Source organism: Vanellus vanellus, assembly GCF_965231255.1.
Source record: "Vanellus vanellus genome assembly, chromosome: 25".
In the NCBI taxonomy this organism is placed as follows: Eukaryota; Metazoa; Chordata; class Aves; order Charadriiformes; family Charadriidae; genus Vanellus; species Vanellus vanellus.
Genome location: NC_138930.1, coordinates 4,227,090 through 4,248,839, shown reverse-complemented (window position 1 = coordinate 4,248,839; position 21,750 = coordinate 4,227,090). Strand labels below are relative to the sequence as shown.

The 21,750-nt window shown below is 47.0% G+C and overlaps 2 protein-coding genes across 2 annotated transcripts in view; one reads left to right on the top strand and one right to left on the bottom strand.

Moving 5' to 3' along the window:
- The window catches only part of LOC309681428 (acidic leucine-rich nuclear phosphoprotein 32 family member B), a 239,592-nt gene that overhangs the window by 112,878 nt on the left and 104,964 nt on the right, over positions 1-21,750 (bottom strand). The window lies entirely within an intron of this gene.
- Positions 1,400-21,750, top strand: part of RFX2 (regulatory factor X2) — a 63,126-nt gene continuing 42,775 nt past the window's right edge. The window contains exon 1 of the mRNA XM_082495543.1: positions 1,400-1,479. The gene's annotated coding sequence lies outside the window, so the exon portion shown is untranslated. The remainder of the gene's footprint in view (positions 1,480-21,750) is intronic.

Below are 21,750 nucleotides of genomic sequence, written 5' to 3'. Positions count from 1 at the left end.
CGCGAATCACAGACTGGTTTGGGTTGGAAGGGACATTGAAGACCATCCAGTGCCACCCCCTGCCCTGGGCAGGGACACCTCCCCCCAGCCCGGGTTGCTCCAAGCCCCGTCCAACCTGGCCTTGAACACCTCCAGGGATGGGGCAGCCACAGCTTCTCGGGGCACCCTGCGCCGGGGGCTCACCACCCGCACAGGCAAGAAGTTCTTCTGAATACCTAACCTAAAACTCCCCTTTTTCAGTGTAAAACTGTTCCTCCTTGTCCCATGGCTCCCCTCCCTGATCCAGAGTCCCTCCCCAGCTCTCCTGGAGCCCCTTTAGGCACTGGAAGGGGCTTGAAGGTCTCCCTGAAGTATCCCAAAGCTTTGTCATGCTGCACATGTGCAAATATCCGTAAGTGTGGGGCGAGCGGGTCCCGCACGCGTTCTGGCCGGGTGTGCAGAGCCCTTCCCAGCCGGCAGATACCCCCTCCGGACCCACTGCGGCTCCGCACAGAGCTCCATGGAAATCGCGCTCTCGCTGCTGCGGCCCCCCGGGGCTGGAGAAAAACATTTTGCGGATTTAACCGCTGAGGCTCCACCAGGGACCGTTTCCCGTTTGATGGAGAACTTTGTGCCATGGGGCGGTGCCGCTTCTTCTGTCCTCATCCATCGCATTCCCCAAATTTGGGGCTTCACGCGCTGCCGGTGCCTCGTCCCACCTGCGCTGGGGCGGGGGTGGGGGACGGAGGGACGGACCGTGAGGACGCTGCACGGCAATTCACTTATATTTCTGTAATTTGCACCAAACCAGGGCCCCCCAGTGCCGTTTCTCCATCAGCTCTCCCCCCCCCCCAACTTGGTTGGCTGTGACGTCACAGACGGTCGCTATGGCAACGGTTTGATGTCACGGGGAACTGGGAGCTCAGGTAGGGAGAAACTCGGAGAAACCCCGAGCCCACGGGAACTTTTCAATATTAAATACGAGACGTTGAAATTAAACATTAATATTTAATAGATGAAAATTAACTTTTTTTTTTTCCCTTCTCTCTCAAAGCGCGCGGCTCACCCCATCGCCGCTTTGTGCCCCCTCCCCCCGCCCCGTGTCACCCCCGTCCCCCCGTGTCACCCCCCCGCCCCGTCCCACGGCGGCCCCCCGCTCCCCCCCTTCCCGTCCCCTCCCCGCCCGCCCCGCGCTGAAGCGCCAAAGCGCGCGCCAACTCTCCGCCCCGCCCCTTCCCCGTCGCCATTGGCCCATCCCCGCCTCCTCCCGCCTCTCCCGCGACGGACAACCGCCGCGCCAATCAGCGCCGCCGTCCGCCGGCGGGGTGGGAGGGGCCGGGCGGTGACGTGCGGGGAGAGGGTAGCAACAGTTGCCTCGAGACCCGGCGCCAGGCGCCATAGTGACCGTAGCCCTGGAGACTGTTACTTGCCAACGGGAGCAACGCGCGGCCCCGGCGGCCGGAGCCCAGCGCAGCCCGCGGCGCCCGGCGGGGAGGGCAGGTGAGCGGGGGCCCGGCCGCGGGGGTCCCGCCCGCTGAGGGGGCCCGCGGCGGGGTGGATGTGAGGGGAGAGGGGGGGGGTGGGGTGGGGGTGAGGCGCTTCGCGGCCTCCGCGGGGGTCTGTGAGGCGGAGGGCGGCCCCCCCCCCGGTCCCACCCGCCGCCTTCGCGCCTCACAGCGGGTCCACCGCCCCCCCCCCTTCCCCCCCCTCGGGGCTGAGGGCTCTCTCCGCGCCGCCTCCGGAAAGTTGGAAGCGGCGTCGCGGCCGGGCGGAGTGGGGGAAGCGAAACCTCCCTAACCACCCCCCCCATCCACTCCGGTGCCGTTGCCCCCGGGGGCACCGCTCCCCTTCCCGCCCCGGCCCGGGGAACGCGGAGCCAAACCGGCGTGGCGGCGGGGGGAGCGGGCAGCGCCTCACCCGGTAACCAACTTCTCCCTCCCTGGCTCGGTCTTCCCCCCCTCCCCGCCCCTTACCTCCCCGCTTCTACACGGGGTTTGGGGCGGAACGAGCACCGGGTGGTGCAGAGCCCGGCGGGCTCCGGTTCCCCCCCCCCCCCCCCCCGGCAGCCGGGGGAGCTCGGCAGTGGCCGGGCAGAGGGGCTGGCTGGGCCGTTACCCCTCTGCCCTCCCGTAAAGAAGCTTCTGTACCTTTTATGTTGTTTCCGTTCCCCCCTCGGGCACTCCTCCGGGTCTTACCGGGGGGGTGGGGGGGTGTTTTCAACTCCAGCTCATCCCTTTAGTTTGCCAGAGCTCTGAAATCCTCCCAGCGCTTTGCTTCTTCCCTGTTGGTCTTAGAAACGAGCGAAAATTGCAATAAGACCTATTTTTAAGTGTCTGCCGTCTATTCTTGACTCGGTTTCTCCTGTTTGTTTTGAATAAAGTATGTTGTGAAACAACACTCATCTCCTGTTAAAGTGGGATTTTGTGTATGTGCCTATTTCAAGCGTGAGTTCCTGCAGTCTGATTAAATCTTTCCATTCTTTGACTTAGATACTACTCTTAAAGTCTTTTTTTGGTTTTGCTATTGAAAGAAGCAGATCTTACTAATTAAAGAGTAAAGTGGAATAAATGGTGATTTAAAAAAAAAAAAAACTTTATGTTTTTGGGTGTGGGAATATCCTTAAACTGACCATGCTCAGCTTCAGATTCGTTTGTTAGATGAGGCTTTTTTACCTGCTTCTGTCCAAACTGTTCAGCTCTCCATCTCAGTTACAAATCATTTGAGAATAGAGAGTAATTGCTGGCTTAAAAAAAAAAAAAAGAAAAAAAAAAATCCCACCACCTGTCTCAAAATATAAGCCTTAAGCTCCCAAAGACTGAGGTTCCTCTGTGCCTCCGCTGGTTGACTTTTCGGTATGAGTTTGCTTTAGTCAGTTTAAGATGAATTCAGTCTTTTCTCAGGTTTTATTTTAATGTTGCACATCTAGTGGAAAGCAGTCAGCGTGGAAGGGGAGGCATGGTGGAAGGCCCCTCTCATGGTTGCCTGTTTCAGGATGGGTTTAATCAGCCGCTGAAGGTCCCGTTCTGTGTTGGAGGAGTCAAGGATGAGCAAAGTTTGACTTACAGAGGGCTGAAGTCAGGTGACGAAAAGCCATACTTGAAGGACCAATTTATGGGTGTTGGCTATCAGACATGGGGGGTGGGATGCGGTGGCTCCCACACTGACACTTGTTATTTCATTTTGAAAATCTCAGTTCCTATTTAAAAAAAGAAAAAACAACACAGCCAACTGGTTCTTTACCTCTCGGTATTGCTGTCCCAAGGGACGTGAAATTTATTTGAATGTTGTGAGATGTTTTTGCATTGCTTTTCGGCGTATACAGCTGTGGGCATGCTCCGTTTTTTTTTTTGGTTGAAGCCTTTAGAGTTCATGTTCTCAAAGGTGTGCCTGTACCAGTGAGGTTTGGAAATAGTTTTTTAAACGGAATCTGCGTTCTCGGGTAATTCCAGTATCTTGGCCTTACGGGTGAAAGCTCACACAAAAGCAAGTGAGGGGTTGACAACTGGGATTTCTTTGTCCCAGCTTGCATCCTGCAAAACGAGGATGATCCCAATGCAGTCACGGATGGTGATGAGGGCATCCGCTGCCACAGAGGAATGCGAGAGCCAGGTCTGTCGGACTGCACATGGGGCTTCCGCAGACAGTCTCTACTTTGCATTTCCCTGCTGTGCCATTTGCATCTCATGAATTCCTCTCATAGTACTGTGTCCCTGTCCTGGGGCCCTGCGTGCCAGCTCTGTTTGCTGTGGAAGGGTCCCAGCGAGTCCGAAATCCCAATGCTGTGCTACAGCAACCAGAGAGGCTGTAAGAGGTGCAGGTGATGCGCTGGGTGCTGTGACCATGGCCCAGTGCAGCAAATTCTCCCTTAGCACCAGATCTGTCCTCTCAAAGAACATTTTGTAGGTTTGGCATATAAATTTGTAGGTTTGGCATATAAATGGAGGCCCATCTTCATCAAGGGACTGGGCACCACGTGTCCCCAGCAGCAGGGGTGGGAGGGAGGGAGGGAAGGAGGGATGGGGTCGCCCATCTCGGGACTTAAGGTTGAGTGCGGTCTAGAGAGAGCTGCTGTTAAATCATGTGTTATGTATGTGAAGGTACATTACAAATATGCTGTCTGTATATTTTTGCATGTGTAAATCTGGAATGGTAATTTAAGGCCGTAATGGTTGAAGACACGAGCAGCCAGCGCCACTGATGTCGTGTGTCCTGGCTATCTGTTGGGGTGAAGTCTCCAGTTGAGACTATCCGTTGCTACTAAAAGTTACCTCTGGTCTTGTTACCCTTTCGGTGACAACTTCAGGGCTGCTATAAACATAAAGCCTCAGTCGGTGGTTAATAACTGTAGCTTTTCCTAGCTCGATCGCAGTAAAATAGATGGCGCCAGTCATTGTCTTTAAATAGTCTCATGCTTGTAACACCTCAGAGCATTGACAGCTGTTACGTTTAATCACAACATGTTTTCGCTTTTAATACAGGCCTGTAAACATAGCTGCTTTAACGTATTCTAGCATATTTTCCTTGTTCAGTTTTAGTACTCCGGAGCTAAAAGCGTTCCTGCGGCGTGCAGAGTCACAGCGCGGGCAGGGCAGTGCTGATTCAACAGGCGTATCTCGCCTCTCAGCCAAAGTTTCTGCTGGAGGCTGCCGAGTTATATTTAAACCAAGTTTTCCCCTCTTTCCCTCCCTCGAAACAAATGCCAGTGCAGTTAACGTCTGGACGCCGGCCAGCTGGAGCAAAGCGCTGCCCGGCCCAGCGTGCCAGGGCTTGCCGTGGGTGCTGCGGAGAGGAGCGCCCAACCTCCCCGTGTGTCAGCGCACGCAGCTCGGTGAGCCGGGATTATGTTTCTGATATTTGAAACACATGCGAGGTTTTCCTTCTGTAATCTGCGCTTTGAGACTCAGTATTTTGTCTTATTTGGACTGGCAGTTCTTCATTCCTGTGTTCAAACGTTCACAAAGCCACCTTATTGTGTGGCTTTCTCACATTAGGCTGTTTCCATCTAAGTAGCATATTAACTAATTAAGCTATAAATACATAAATAAATGGCAAAACATTTCTTCAGGGCTAGCCAGGTACCCCTTAATACACTGAACAAAGAGGAGTCCTTTTGCACAGCACACTACCTGCAGAAAATCCCTTTCTGTAACACAGAAAGCACGGAGGAAATTATTTCAGGGCCCGTCAGCACACAAACTGTTTCCAGTTAGGGGGGAGAGGGGAAAAAAAAAAAAAAAAAAAAAAAAAAACAAAAAACAAACCCACCTTCAGCTTTGGGTCAAGTTTTTATGAAAGGTGACTATGTCAGTGTTTCACCCAACTTAAACAGAAGGACTAGAAAAGTTTGAATTTCCTTAATTCGGCTGACTTGTTAAAACAATATATAGTTATGTATAGACATGTGGCTTCATGTCATTGAATGCAAAAAATCTTCTGATGATATTCCTGCTTACTTATGGCACTGGGGGGTTAGGCGGTATCTATCCAGCATTAAATTTATGAGGAGTATTTTAAATTGCAACAGAAGCAAAAGTCTTCCTAAAAAGAACTTTATAAACTGTTTTGCTCTGTTGATCTGATATTACACAGGAGCTAAGAGCTGTAGAAATGCCAAATTAAGGCATGTGAAAAGTAATTTGAAGGCAACTGTTCAGCTTGCTTTTTCCCTAAATTAGATTTCTATTAAGAAATTAAGAATTTTTGAGCTTAATAAATGGAGAAGTCTCAGCACAGTACAAATGTCTCGAAGCGATGAAGCTTTGAAAGAGATTAACAATTGGACTTTGCAGTTGCTTTCAAAGAAACCAGGGTCACTGAATGCTTGGCCAATGATGACTTTATATAAAGCAAATACAAAATAAATAAATAAATTGGTTTCTTTGTTTTCTTGTCACAAATCTGTACTCTGCTGAAGGAAATCCTCAGTGTCTCTAGCAAGAAGCTGACAGAAGAAATAATTGCATCGACTGCAGCGGTACTCCTCACGGCCGCATCATTTGGTTCATTGACGCATATTATGACCGTCCAGTCTCCACAAATAATTTTTTTCTGTTTGAGGTGGTTCTTCTCTGGCTTTATGTGTGGGAATGTCTGAATGTGTATGAGGACAAAGAACAGCAGGTACCTGCGTGTAGGCTGTGATGGAGACCAGCAGCTTGAGACACGTCCCTGTCTTTTGTGGCAGTGACTTCACGCTCAGACTTCTTCAGGGCATCTCTAGTTTTTGCAAAATCTCTAGTCCTTACAAAGAAAACGTAGAACACAAGCAGAAACGAAGTGAAAGTGGGAGGCAAGAAGGCTTCTGTGGATGCCACCATCTCCGAAGGTGCGTGTAGCAGCGTCTCTCCATGAGACCAGCACCTGCCCGTCAGGAGTTCTGCCTCTCGGGACAGCCCAAGCTGAGCTGACAAAAGCACTTTTCTTTTGCTTGCTGCATCTATGCTGTGAATTTTGCTACCGGAAGAGGTGTGTTTCCTTTCTGTACCATCACCACCTGATTCTGTTCTGCTGTGAGAAACTCCCAATGTGGGTCCGGGTTTCCAAAGCCTTGCCCGCTCCGCTCTCCTCATAGGAAAGGACTTGTGTTGTACCGTGGTATGTGGCAGCAAGCTCCAGGGTTTGGGGCAGGGAGGAGACCCACCTCCAGTCCTGCTGCCTCCTCTCTTAGCTGCCAAGTGGCTTCTGGTGTTGTACACGGGTGGAGATACTTGCATGTGGAGTTATATTTTCCCCATCCCGGCTTGATTTACTTTTCTCCCATACAGCTTCAGAGTGCACATTTTTCACCTTCCTGTCGGGAACTGATCCCATGCTGGTACGCACCTTGGCGGGCACGTTGTGGACCAGTGAATCCTTGTAAAGGCCACTTGGCACAAGTGAATCTGGGTGTGAAGAAAGATCTTTCTGTCCCCATAGCTGAGTCTTGTAAGTGCCCAACTCATTTGGAAGCTCTAGGATAAAATCGGTGCTGAATCTGTGTGGTGAGGCACCAGTTATTCGGGAGTTTGTCTGGGATTACGTGGTTGGTGGTTCTCCAAGGTTAGTGTAAGGCAAAGGGCCCCTCTGAGCTGAGCCCATAATTAAGGATGCTCCTTCTTTTGGAGATGTCACTAGCTAAGACTGACAAAGAAACATCAGGGGAAGAAGAGAGAAAGGAAAAGGTGTGGGCGGAATGATTATAAGCAAACAACCCAAGTGTAATAAGCAATTTCCTTAGCTGCCACCTAGTTAGTCATTGTGAGACTGTTCTTTAGTATCAGCTTAAGATCCCATTGCCACCATGACAACCCTGGGACTGTTCTGGATAATTTCTGCCTTAACACACAGCTGATCAAACATTCACCTTGTTTGGGGAATTATGTTAGTTATTCTATTTCTTCTAATCTCTGGTGGAGGGTACGTGGGATGCTGAGACTTCAGCGGGCTGGAGAAAAAGGCACCTTGTGCTGCCAGGTAATCCCCCTACCTGTGCTAGATAAGGCAGCATTTTAGGAGGAACCTAAATCTTCGTGTTTACGAGCATAATTGGGAGTGTAAAAGAAAATTCTGATGTGGCATGTTAGTCCACAGACAGCCAGCTATGGGGAGAGGGGCTCACCCGTTTCATACGCTTCGTTAGCGCGTGTGGGTGAATGGCAGGGTACCAGGCTGAGGAACTGGGACCTCAGTATCACCATCGTGACATCGCAACTGCCTGTAAAGATCCTGTTCTGCTGGTCCGTCCTGAGTAGCAAATATACTGTGTTTTATGAGTCTTTGAGTTAGACCAGCCTGCCTTTGTGCAGCTGAGCAGGTAGACAGTGGGACACTTCACAAGGATTTTTTTTCTTTTTCTCCTAAAACAGTGCTACAGTGGTTAGAGAAATTGGGATACTGAGCATTTAATTTTTACTGTTCTCTCATATAGGCATCCAGCAGCCCTACAGTGGGATGCAGCGATGGCCTGGATACCACACTGGTTGAAATTATTCTGTTCACTTGATTTGGAAAGGTTATCTATGGTCATTATTACGCATATGTCTCCTAGAATGGCACCTTTCGGAAACAATGTGCAAAGGCAGAAACAGTCCAGATCATCTGAGCATGCTGCATCTGATGATAGCCTTCGCACAGCGGCTTTCCCATGTTTTGTTGCTCGCAGGACTGGATGCAGACATAGTGGAGCTCTAATCAGCTCATGCAAAAAAAGCCTTTTTCTTTTGCCTGCTTGGCTTTCTCCCAGATCTGATCCTGAGCTGAACCAGCGCTTGATGGATCAGTGTGTTTTGTGTCTGGGATGGGTTTATGGCTGGTGTTGGACAATTTCACTAGTCTTAAGCGTCCTCTACTCGGTGTATAAACAGGGCTGTGGGACTGGTTAGTGAGGCACAGGGGCAGTAACTCGGAATGCAAATGGCATTCCTCTCCCCGTGGCCGTGGTGGCAGAGGGTTTCACCCGTGTCCGAGGACAGGGCTGAGTCTCCACCAGGGCAAAGGAGGGCTTTGCTGAGGAGGGCGGAGAAGGCAGCCTGTCCTTACCAAGCAGCGTAGCGCTGCCTGCCTCGGGCGAGCGTGCCTTTCCTTCGCTGCTCGGCCAAACCTGCCCAGTCCGCCGCAACCCAGGCTGCGGCTGGAGAAGGGAAGGGTTTGGAGAAGTGTGATTAGATGGACAGACAGCCCTTCTCTGTGCACCTTGGGGCTGCTCATGGGAAATGAGGCTGATGGACAGATTCCGCACAGGGCTGGTTCAGCCCCATGTGGGGCCGTTCTGGCAAGCAGGCAGCAGTCTCTTATTTTCTCTTACCCGGACTGTGTTCTTGTTTGGGCAGCAAAGAGAATTTGTGCATAGCCTCTGATAAGATGAAGCTTGCAGAAAGCTGAGAGGAAGCAAGTTCTGAGATAAGACCAACCTCTTGGTGTGTTGTAGGTACACTGTTTGTCAGTGTTGTCACCTCCCTGGTCTGTACGAGGATATCTTTCTCTTTTCTCCTCCCCCAAGCTGTTTTGGATGGTACAGTCGGAAAAAAAACAGCTTGAAATCCATCTCTGGGCTGTGAAACAGGGGGGTAGATGTGAGTAAAAGCACGTGGACTAGTTCTGTCTGATTTATCTTCAGTCCTTGCATTTAAACAAAATATTTTATGTGCTGTGTAACCCCCCCCTTCCCCCTAAAAGATGATGAAATGCAGATCTTTTCAAATATTCATGACCTTAAATGACCAATCACGAGAGGAAATTTTTCTTTAATAGGCACAGATAATAAGAGAAATAATGACTTCTGGTCACCAAGCTAATCTTCAGAGCTTCCTTCTTTCAAGCAAATATTTATTCTTCTTAATATGATAGATATGCACCATTGTTCAGAAGACTTGCACCCACCAGGAAAGTGAAATATCCTCCACCCAGGTCCTACAACTCTTGAAGAAACGGGGGCTTGCCTGCAGTCTACCTGTCCTTTGCAGTTTGAACACAGAATGTAGATTTTTCTATATTAATTACCTTCCCCCAAACCATAAATACAAAATTCACCCTTTGCGTTTTAGGCACCATCCTCTGCTGAGGCTGACAACCTGCAGCACCCCAACCTGAGCTGGGCAGCTTAGCCCGGAGGTCTGTGGTGTCAATGTTTTCCTTTAGGAATAGCATTTATGATGGTAATTTCCATAAGATTGCTCCCAGCACCTTGATCGGATAATATTCACCAGAGAGGAGCTGCTGGCACAGGCAGGAAGCACTTAGGTGGTTAGAATTGCTGCTTGCTGTGCTAATAAATGGACTTATTTAAATTTCAGAGTATTGTCTTGTATGCTGGAACCATTAGAGATAATTGTGTAAGGTAAGGAGTTGTAAGCCAGATAAGTCATGTTTCAAATTATACAGGAGCAGCAAAAGTGCTTTTTGATTCTTACCACTGCTGTTTTCCACATTTTCATTCTTCCCAATTTAGATGCTGCTCAGAACTTAAAAAGCTTTAAAAGAAAACAACCAACCAAACAAAAACACCCCCCACAAACAACAACAACAAAAAAGAAACAATCCCCCCCAACTTTTTAGAGAAAAAGTGCAGTCAGCATGTCTGTAACATTTAATAAAACTCTGTGTTCCAGGGGGTTTACCTGGTTACTAAAATTTTGAGTCAGTTCATTATTAAATCTTTCTTGGGGTAGAGGCACTAAGTAGAAATAGCTTCTTTTAGACTTACTATCTAATATCGGTTGAAACCCATGACTGTTTGAGCTGTTGCGGTGCCAGGAAGTCCCAACGTACCCCGATAACGTACCCGTTATCCTGGGTGCGGTACAGCAGCGCAGTGGGGCCGGTCTCTGCCCCAGAGCGCTCACAGTGGTTTCGTGGGAGAGACAGGACAGATTGTCTTACGACAAAGCTGGGGGTTAATTGGTTTGTGCTGGCAGTGTGTTTTACCCATCACAGAAACCTCCTCTGCAGTCCCCATCCAAGACATTCCAGTGCGGTGCCTCATCAGCTGCTGCTGCGTCATCTCGGTACTGTTGGGAAGAGCTGTAGCCACAGCCTTTCGTTACTAGGGAAGAGCCCGGCGTGCCTTCAAGTTGAAGGATCTTCGGGCTATTTAAGATACATAACCCCTTTAGAGATCAACTTCACTGCGAGCAAACGGCTGCCTTTGCCCTCGTGGAGGAAACACATGATGCGCGAGCTGTCACGTTGGTGCTCAATAAACTAAATAAACTACAAAGTCCTGATTTTTAGAGCTGATTTTGGGGAGTTGGTATTCGGATTCCCAGCACGGTGTGAGGACAGAGCGTACAGGAGCGTGGGCCAGGCAATGCCTTTCGGGTCATTCCACTGGATCTATTGTCCTGGTGGATTTCAGCTGAGCCGCGTAGTGGATTGCAGGGTAAATCTCTCTGAAATACAAACTGTGGACCAGGTATTTTTCTGCATCTTTTTCATGGGTGCAATCGCTCATAAAAACATGATCTGCCTTATTGTAAGGCTCAGGAATTTTTGAAGTCCTCTACTGTTGCCCTGTAGGGAAATGTGCTTTGTCTTTAGCTCCACAGGTGCCCTGCAAGCTCTGTCTTCCGATCTCATCTGTAAAAAAGCACTAATCATCTCTTCCTTGATGGGGACAGAAAGGAGATATTTTAATATGAAAACATCTGAGGGTCTGTCTGTTACAATAAAATCTCTCTGTGTATTTAGGCAGGCCCTGAGGCTATATCTTTATCTGTGTATGTGGAGATAGATGTATATTTTAATTTTTTATATATATACGCACATATATATAAAAATATACCGGTATATGCACATATACATACATTATGATAGAGTGTAGTTCCAAGAGTACACCATGCAGGATGTTGTTTATTCCGTGTGTCTGATGCACCTCGTTGCCTCCGGACCCAGTCCTCGCTGGGGTTTCCGTCCCACCTCACTCTCCTGCGGGACTGTGCTCTCAGGCATAAACTAGTCTCTGGTCTAGCAAGTCCCATCTCTTTCTGATCTGGAATCCACATCTACTGGTACTTCTAAGCCTGTTTGGGGAAACCTTGCTTTATTTGCTCTGTGCTTTCATTTCCATTTTCCATTAGGGAAAAAATTCAATACCTGCCTTTTTTCCAGGAGCCGGAAAGCTGAGATGGGTGGACTGGTGAGGATTAATATTTGTAAAGTGCTTTGAAATCCTCAAGTGCAGCTTTACTCCCTCATCAGAATCACATATGCATTTTTTTGGATGGTGTCATTATTAAAGGTCTTTTCCAACCTAAATGATTTTATGATTATTGCTCTGCCTTCTGCCCCCTGGATGCTGAGGAGGGGGACGCGTACTGCACGGCTGTGCCTGCTCTGTGTCCTCTTAAGAGAAGCACTCGGTGTGGTTGCTGGCTACTCTCTGCTCCCCTGGAATGGTCCTCCAGGAGAAGAGTGGGTCCTCCAGGAGAAGACCCTCCTTGGAGGATCTGACCCCCCACTTTTCTCTCCCTTCTTCAGAGGGTTGGCAATCTTGCAGGGGGCTGGTGAAGATGCAGAGACCGTGCTCAGAGCCGTGTTTTGGTCCTGAAACCCCAAGAGAGGGAAATCAACCAACCAACCAACCAACCAACCAACCCCTGGAGAAATTATTTAATTAGAGAAATGCTTTGGGGGAAAAGGATTGGGGGATTTCTTGCTAAAGTGACTCCAGTATCATTCTTTGGGCTGTTTTACAATTCAAGTGAACGTACATGTGAAGTGATCTCAAAAAGTGAATTTTGGAGCAAAAACATTTGGGAGCATGATCTATAGACCAGCTAAAACTCTGTTGTTCCATGCTGTTCTCTTTGCAGTACCCGATGAGAAACACAAAATAGCTTCAGTGACACTCCCTCTCTTTACACATTTCAAGAGACAATTTATGTTGAGGACTGAATTTTTCCAGCTGTATTCTAACCTCTTGCCCTTAAAACTCAAGTTTTTTTCTTAATTGCTACCAAATAACTGAATTAATACATCATACGTTGCAATTCTTACTCATGTTCCCCAAAGAATTACTTAATACTTTGGTGATGAGTCTCTTATTAGTCTATCATTAAGGAATTCTTGTGATAGCTTTCATTTTGGCAGCTAGTTGGTTGAATTTATATTCTGATGTTGGACAACAAAATGTTCCACAGCGAACATTTTGAATGCATCTCCTGATTTCTGACTGCTTGCTTCGTATATGAGGGTTGAATTACATGATTAGTCAGAACATTATGCAATAGTTCTGCTGGAGAAAAGTGAATTGTCTATGGATTAATTTCTACTTTACACGCCTGGCTTACAGCCATCCTCGGCTGATAGTGAATTGAAAGTTGGTACAAACTGGTAGCCTGTGGCCTCTATGCAGCAATTTTTATACCTTTTTCCTCTATCACGTTTATGAAAATTTTACTAATTTTCTTGCATCAGAAAGTTAAGGTATGGGTTGAGTTATTGCCTGTTCTCTGTATGTTTTTCCCCCAAATCAGCAGTAGCATACGCTGATCAGTTAAAGAAGGTACGCAATAATATGGTCCAATATTGTAATAACAAAGCATTTTAATTTTAAAAGACTGCCCCCCTCTCCAGCCTCAGAAATCATACTCATCTGGGCACAGCGAGTTGACTGTGTTATTCCTTTGAGAAAATAGTGTGTTGAAAATCTATTTTGGAAGGTAAACTAATCTCTGTACTGATGCTGTTTGTTGAGTTTGTAACAGCAGTGGGTGTTTTCCCACTGCAGAAGCACAAACACCGTTCTCCCTTGGACACACGTGCGCACACACTCACCGAACTGGAGATTAAGGCTGCAAACACAATTTTTTTTTTTTTTTTTTCTCGTCGTATCTTGGAAAGAGCAATGATGCCAGAAGCCATTTGCAAAAATGTCTCTCGTGAACTTAATATAAACTGCTTGTAATATTCCTTTGGGCCCATTTCTTGACTTGTAGCTTTGAAAGACCCGCTGTAGCCCCGTGTCAGGGTTGGAGGGTGAACTAGCTGATGTTTTTAGCATATAGTGATTGTGAGAAAGAAGAAAAAATCTGAGTGCTCAGCTCAACAATGTGCGTTCTTTCTACTGGAGTGCTTTTTGCCTGAGCAACATAAGTGCAGATGTAGAGATGATGATGGTGTTTTTTCTTTTCCCTCCATCTGTAGAAAGCAGAACGTCTCCACTAAGAAAATGAATGTTGTACTTGATTTTTTAAAAACTGCTGTTAATGTCTTGATTATATGTGCGCCTCTGACCTATACCACTGAACTCAGCCCATTCACTTTTGATTTACAATGTGCTAAATGAGAACAGAAACCGACCCTTCTGTTTTGGAAGATTGAACTGGAAATTCAGGATTAACAAAATCTACATTTTTGCCTTTGAAACAGGCAGATGGGATCATTTAACATATCGTTTGCTAAAGTTTATTTTGACTGAAGTCTGATGTCAAGTAGCATCCCAAGCAAATATTTAAGAATAAAATACCATATTGCTGACTTACAACTCTGTTGCTGTTGGTTTCAACTAACTATGGTTACAAAATCACTCATATTGGCAAAGGTTCTGCTAGCAGAACAGTAATTGTTTGTATATAGTGTTTTAAACCAGTTGTGTTTTCTGCTATTACGTTAATGGAAAGCATGTTTTGACATCTTCCCCTTAGCTCCCTGGCTAAACTGCCTGGATTTGGAATTCCATCTGGCTGCACTGAAGAAACTCTTCCCTCTATTCCCCACCCGAATCTCTTCTCGGTACATAAAGGAGCCACTGAAAAGGTTAACTGTTTTTTAAGAGAACAAATCATTCTGCTTTTAAAATTGGCAGTGCGATGGGCTTTACTGGCTACCTGCTGAACTGAGGCTCTCTAGAGGTATTGGAGGCTTTTCTAAAATGCTTTGAGTTGTTCAAAGCACGTTTGGCTCGTAAATACCCACAGATCATAGCCCAGGAGAGACCTGTGAGGCAGGGAGTAGGAAAGGGTCAAGTATGGATGTTGTAGAAACCCCAGTCCGATGCTTTAGGTAACAGAATAAACTGATCTCATGTTTGACAGTGCCAAACCCCATCCATAATTAATGCTCTTTGACCTGTCCTCTCTCCCCTTCGTAAATGTCTTTTTTTTTTTTTTTTTTTTTTTTTTCCTTCTTTGTCTGTTTGGGGAAGAATGCTGCAAACAGGGGATTTACCGTATGGAACGGTGAGATTTGTGTTAGCATGTCTCTTCTGGCTTTCTTTTTAAAGACTGGTTTATGCGATTCAGTCAATGAAAGGAGAATTAACAGAGAGCAATAATGGGTCAATAGCCAAACAATTCATAATTTACAAAGAAAAAAAAAGTGAATTCCTAATACCACCAGAAAATATGAATGCCGGCTGATTCTGCCGATGCTTTTGAAGCTGTGCAGGGCAGACGGGAGAATCGGTTTGAGGTGATTTAATCAAGTCACCCATGCAATCTTTCTTACGGGAAAAAAATCCATTGAAAGCTGCTCAGCCCACACAGAGGAGCAGGGTCTTGGCTCTTCATGCCTCAGACTGATTTCCTTCTGTTTCGTATAATGACAAATCTTCATTGTTCTTTGTGGCAGAATAAGGGGGGGGAAGTTGCTGCTGACGGTTCAGAGCAATTCAGTGTTTCTTGCGCTGTGCTTTTTGACCCGTTCTGTTTTTTTTTTTGTTGTTGTTGTTTTGTTTTTGGGGGTTTTTTTGCAATGTTTCAGGCAGTTCTGGAGGATACTTAAAACCACAGTATTCAACTGGTGCTCCTGGAGGAACGGGTGTCCAGCTCGGACAATGTCCGTGCACCTCCTTAATAGTTCCTGAAAGAAAATAGCTGCTTTTTACAGAAGTCTTAAGTCAGCTGTGGTGTCACTGTGAGGGGGGTTGACCTTGCTTATAACAATAACAAGTTTTGTTAGTCCTTGCACTGTTAATTAAGCTCTTTGTGTGAATTTACAAACATCTGGGTGGCCGAGGGAGTTCCACATTCCTCCAGGAACCTGGCAGAAGAGGCCCGATTCCTCCCCCACCGCTCCACCTCATTCATGTGATTTAAGAATGAAAATCAGTGCATCTCTCACTGAGGAGGGACTGAGAGCGTGCGGGTTATCGCGGTGAGATGAACGCAAGAGCGTGGCGCGGGCTGTTTTGGTGATGGAGTGGCACAGGAGAGACCCCCAGCCTCATCTGGGGGGTCTTTCACCATTTAAACTCTGCCTGAGCCAACAAGTGTGGCAGGCTGTTGCCATTTGAAATATCTGTGGGAAAAAAGAATAAACAGGAGTCCCAGCCACTGAGCCGCCCGGGCACTCACGGCGTCGGGTCAGTTCACTGTCCCGTGTGATCGCCCAGAAGGCGGTGATGCTTAGGACGTTGCGTCTTGCTCTGCCTTTTCAGCTCCTTTGTAAAATGCTGGATCATATAAAATGTACTGTATTACAAAATACTGTTCCTGTTTTGGACTGCAAGAGTATTCCTAGAAAACTTTTCTCTTTGCTAGTGTTGCAGCACTTTTCTTCTAGTATTTGCTTTGCTGATTATTTGGCCTTAGGAGGTTAGTTACTTTGTTCTCAGCAGCTGATGGCTTTCCTTTCTAGTGGAGATGGATTTGTTTTTTCCACCCCTGAATAATTTAGATACTATTGATAGCTTAAAAATATTATTTTGCAGAGTAACTAGGTACTTGCATCAGACTGCAAATGAATGCTCTTCTCTATTTCCACCTGCAAATTACAAAACTGCTACATGAAGTTTCCTGTTACATAGCTTTAGGGATTCCAATTTAGTTTTCGTTTAATCAATTTATTTTGTGGAGGAAAATTTATATCAAATCCGTCAGTCCTTTTAATAGGTGTGTTTCAGAAATGAAATGATGTCTGATTCTGGTTCCAAATGTGCTGTGAGATTAGTTAAAAAAAAAAAAAAAAACAAAAACAAAACAAATAAACAAGAAACCACACTTACTGCTTCTCTTAATTGTGAAATGGGCAGAGTCCTTGTGTATAAAGAGATTTGGTTTAATTTTAAAAGGTTTTGTCATCTTCAGCTGTAGCCCATTATTGTTGCTTACAGGTGCAGCCCCAATCAAAGAAATGTCTCATAATTTGAAAACCAAACATTTTCTGGCTGGCCTGTGTTAGAGAAAACAGCCTGAAAACTTGAATTAAGACGGTGACATGAATCAATAGGATGCTCTCAGTTGAGGCAAATCCTAATTGCTTTGTTTGCAGCATGGCAGTGTGAGGCGCGATACGGAGCGATACCCTCCTCGTCCCGGAGAGGATGCTCGCGTCGGGGAGGAGTGTGCAAAGCGGTGAAGCAGAGGACGCCTGACCACCTTCTTCTCATTGCGGGGGGCTTGGCTGAGCATTGCCATCGCTTGGCAGCTTGTGTGTTGGCTGAAGTGGGGCCTTCTGCATCTGAAGAGAGGGTCTGATGCCAGGACCTTCTGGTACTGGGTCCTGCTCCGTAGTCGGAGCCCTTCCCAGGCTCCAGAGGTGTGTGGCTGCTCCTCTCTGCTCCTCCTGGTCCTCCTGCTGTTGCTCAGTTTGCAAGCGGAGGCATTCTTAGCATTCCTTCCAGTCTGCATCGTAGCTACACAACATCTAATTACACTTCTCCACAACAACTAGCCGGCAAATTAACATTATAATGGATCTTAAGGTTTTGTAATTACTCAGAAATGTCACTGGGCTGGAGGAGTGCTGGGCTCTGCCTGGCAGCAGCCTTTCCTCCCAGAGCAGCCGTGGGCAGCCTCTTCCATCTCCTGCCTTTGGACTCTTCCTGCAGGTGAAAAATTTGTTGTTCTGAGGCCTTATTATCTGTAGCAGCACCTTTCTCCTCTGTTGAAAAGGGTTGTTCTGGTAATTACTTTGGATTACAGGAGTGTCATCGAAGTTTGGGACCAGTCTGTCAAAGCGAGCTGAGTATGTCGCTGAATTTCTTTGCTGACCAGAAGTATCCCTGCCGTTTCTGAACACTGGCAGCTGCTGCTTTCTTTTGTCCCTTCCCAATTTGGATTTTTTTTTGTTTCTTCAGGCAAAATGTCTACTGAGATTGCTGGAAGAGTTGCCTTTGGCAAAGATGGGGGATGCTACTTGCCAAATGGGAGCAGAACTGGTTCACCTGGAGGGAGAGGAGCAGAAAGCTTTGCACGATGTGTAGTGTCTCAAATTCTACCTTAGCGCTTTCCCTTTGGAGGGGCAACAGCGTCCTTTCTGCTGTCCGTCTCGCCTGCTTTACAGCTTTGTGACCCATCCTGGCAAAATTAAGGCGTTATTGTCACAGGAGAGTTACTGCCTCCGAAGGGATGCCTCTCGCCCATCAAGGGCTGGATGCAGCAGGAGCGGTGGGGATGTTTGCATTGCTTCACTCTGGGCACTAAGCTTCAATCAGGATTTTAGGCTCCCTGCGTAGGCAGTGCAGAGGCAGTTGCCTCCAGAGGTTGGCCCAGAGTAGCTACATCTCCCGGTATATCAAAAATTAGCGCTTCAGCCCCTAATGAGGGTGTTTGGGGCAGGTGGCTGGTGCTGGAAATCCCCTGCATCCCGTAACACCTGCATCGAGAGCATCCTATAGGTAAACTGAGTATATTCAACCCTTACACAGCTTTAATGCTGTTTCCAGCTTAGTTTAGCCAGCATTCACTTTTGGGAAAAAGATCCGTCTGCTATGAATTGAGGTTGCTGCTTTTTTGTAGGAAGGGGGGGGGATGAATGAAATAATAGTTAATACTTAATGCATATGAGCAGCAATGCCGCTCAGGTTGCCTAGCAGCCAGTTAGACAAGCAAGAGAATAAAAAGGGCCGTCTGAGTGACTGTGGTTGGAGCTGGTTTCTGGGTTTGCGGGTGGAATCTGACCCATGCAGCCCGTTTGGTGTTGGGTTTTTTTTTTTTGGGGGGGGGCGGGGGGGGAGGGGAAGGGGAGGAGATGGTGGAATTTACCACTAATGGATATTTTAGCTCTGTCGGATCATCTCTATCCACTCTCCCACCCCCATCTGTTTTTCCTTTTCACTTTTTTTTTCAAGTGTAACTTGGAAAGCTTTAGCCAAAGGGAGGTGTTAAAAGTTTTGTATGGTTTCTGGAGATGGAATGGGCAAAAAATCTCTCAAAATGACTTTTTCTTCTATTTAGGACTGTATCTCTAGCAGTCTGCTGATCATTAGCATTTCACAGCCTCTGCAATACACTGCTCAGCACATTCAGTAAATGCTGTATAGACTGGAAATAGCTTCTGCAGTCACACTTAACACTTCTAACATTGCTCTCCTTCTTGCAAGAAGTGGATGTACCTTTATTTTCTGGAAAGCAAAAGTAGAAAGATACTTTGGAAAAAAAAAAAAAGGGGGAGGGGGGGATTGAGCTGCTCTGTGATTGCAAATAAACTCCTCCCTCCCCTATGAGGCCCAAAATGCCCCCAAGTATAAGGTTGGATTACAAACCACTAGGAGATAAAAATAAGGAAGGCTGACTGTTTAAATAGTGACTTTCTGAAATTGGGTTCTTCTTTTTACTTTTTCAGTAAAAGGTGGAAAGCTGGAAAGCCTTTTTCTTGTCAGGCATAGCTCTGGGGGAGTAACAGGACTCCAGCAACCCAAACCCTAAAACCCCCAACTAGCATCTGCACTTGGGATGAGAGGTGTCAACTCTCAATTTTAATGTGTTTTCTTCATCCCAGGGGTAACTTTTTAGCATATTAAATCAGGAATGAGGGCACTTAGCAGAAAGGAATGGAATGAGAAGAATCTTGGACTTAATTTGCCCATCTTGCTAAAGAAAAAGAAGTGGCTCTTTCAGGGCAGCTAGCTGCTTTTACACTCTGAAATGAGTTGATAGGTCTTGGGGCAATGCCAGCAAAGATGCCACTAATAATTTTGGTGGAAGGACCAAGGAGCTGAGGGGGTTTTGGCTTGACTCACAGGCTGGCATTTGAGTAAGACCAGAGTTATCAAGAGGTTGGTCACACTGTTTGTCTATGTGTCTGTGCTGCTGTCATGGCTGAGATGTACCTCTCAGCCAGAATTATCTTTTGAAGTCCTTTACTTGGCCTAATGTTGCGACATGAAAGCATCTTTTAACTACATCTCACACAGCTTGGAGATTGGCATGCTGAAGTGTACCATAAGGCAATAGGATATGCGGGGATACCGTTAAGTAAAGGAGCTTATTTTGGGTTTACTTTTTTTCTGTAATGAGTGCAAATGCTACCAGATTACCTCAAATAGCTGCAAATGCTGCGTATTTATACCTTTCCTGGGGAGATTCTTCAAGTTACGATATTTCTTGATTTTCAGTTGTCATTTTCAAGTTGCCAGGCTATGCCGACCTCTTGGCTGTCTTGCATGAGTATCTGCTCTGTTGAATGCTGCTCTGAACATCACAAGAGAAAGATCAGCTGCCTCCTTCAAAATGTTCCTGGATCTCCTGTTCTCATGCAGGAGGCATGCGAGTCCCCCCCTGAGAATGAGATAAATGCAATCGAATGCTGGAAGACCAAGGAGTAGTTTGGGGGCTGAGGTCAGCAATAGTTTGAAAAAAAAAAAAAAAAAAAATCCTTAAGCAAAGAATGGAATTTTTGAAAGAGCTTGTTTAAAAAGTGCCCAGTACTATGACTTTTTATTTTTTTATCCAGTGGATGAGTGATATCTGCTTTTCATGATATCTGCCTCAGAGAAGTGAGTGCTTTGCTGCAGCACCCTGGAGGACTCTGCCTTTGGTAGAGAAACGCCAAAGGAAGCACTGAAAGCACCCCACACTTGGAAATATTCAGTGATGAGCTTTATCGTTAGTCACTGTGAAGGTGAACGGATGTGATGCCAAATGCCTAAGCTCCTAAGCTTAGATTTAAAAGTTGGAGGGCCAAATTCTGCCCAAATTCTGCTCCTATTGAATTTGTGAAACTGTGACAGCAGCATGTGGCCTTAATGATGATTAGCAAGCACAGCAGAACTTTTATGTTTTAGATCGTACCACTGCACCCAGGACAATGATCCGTTTCCACCAGCCCAACAAAAGCCAGTCTCTATTCTTTATTTGCACAGAGAACGAGCTCTCCCTTCAAATCCTGAGTGTTTATAAATTTTTGCTTGTGATTAGTTGCCTCAAATTTTAATGTAAAAAATGCGAAGTAGAGCATTTGAATTAGTTTCCCATATTCGTGGAACTAGAAGAAAACATCCTTCTGGTGAGTTCCTCCTCTTCATTAAATCAGAGGACTCTCAAAAACCGCACACGCCCTCTCCCGAAACCTTATTCCCCCCCTCTCCCGAGCTTATTCCTTTCCCCAGGCTCATAGATACCACCAAGAAAAGCAAACCTGGTTTAAGTAAGCTAAATCCTGCTCTAAAGGGATCTAAACTCTGCTGGGGAACTTCTAGGAATCCGCAAATAGGTGAAAAAAAAAACCCCAAAACCCAAAGTTGAAAGAGTACTTCCTGAGGGACTTGTGTGTTTGCGGGTGGCTCTGGCTGTGTGGTCCTTCCCTGGGCAGCAAACGGGGGATGCGGGGGTTTGTGTAATGACCGGTTACTATGGCCTCCAAAAGGGGTTAACTCCTCAATAATATTTTAAAAAACGCACTGAAAAAAAGAGTACTTGCTGAGGGACTTGCGTGTTTGCGGGTAGCTCTGGCCCTGCGCTGCTTCCCCGGGCAGCAAACGGGGGACGCGGGGGTTTGTGTAATGACCAGTTGCTACAGCCTCTAAAAGGGGTTAACTCCTTCATACTCTTTTTAAAAACACACACACACACACAAAAAAGAAGAGGTTCCTTTCCTGGGCGTCTGCTTTGAAGAACGCTGTCGAGCCTGTTAATCCGTTTATCCTGCGCTAACAATTAAAGAAAAGAAAATAAAACCAAAACAAAGCCCCAAACCCCACAGTTCCCCCCCATCCCCCCCGTGTCCCCCCTCCCCTCGCAGTTACTATAGCAAAGAAATTATTTGTGGGTCCTCCCGGGCTTCTGAAAATACCCGCTGACATATTTAGTGCGCGGTGGCGGCGGGGCGGGCGGGCGGGGATGGGGATGGGGCTGTTTGGTTTGGGAAGCGCTCCCCGCGTCGCTTAGCAACGCGCCCTGGACACGGGAGGGGACCGCGTCGCCCCTGGCAACCGCTGTTGCTCCCCAAACAGCGCATCCTCCCCCGCCATCGGCCCCTTCCGCCGCCTGCGCCGCGTTCCGGCCCTTCGCCTGCACCCTGCGGGGGTCCCCCCTGCCCCGTCACCCCTCCGGGCAGTCCCAGAATTAGGGCTAAGGACACCCCCCTTCCCCCCCCCAATTAGTTTATGATTCAGAAAGGCTTAAATCTTCCCAT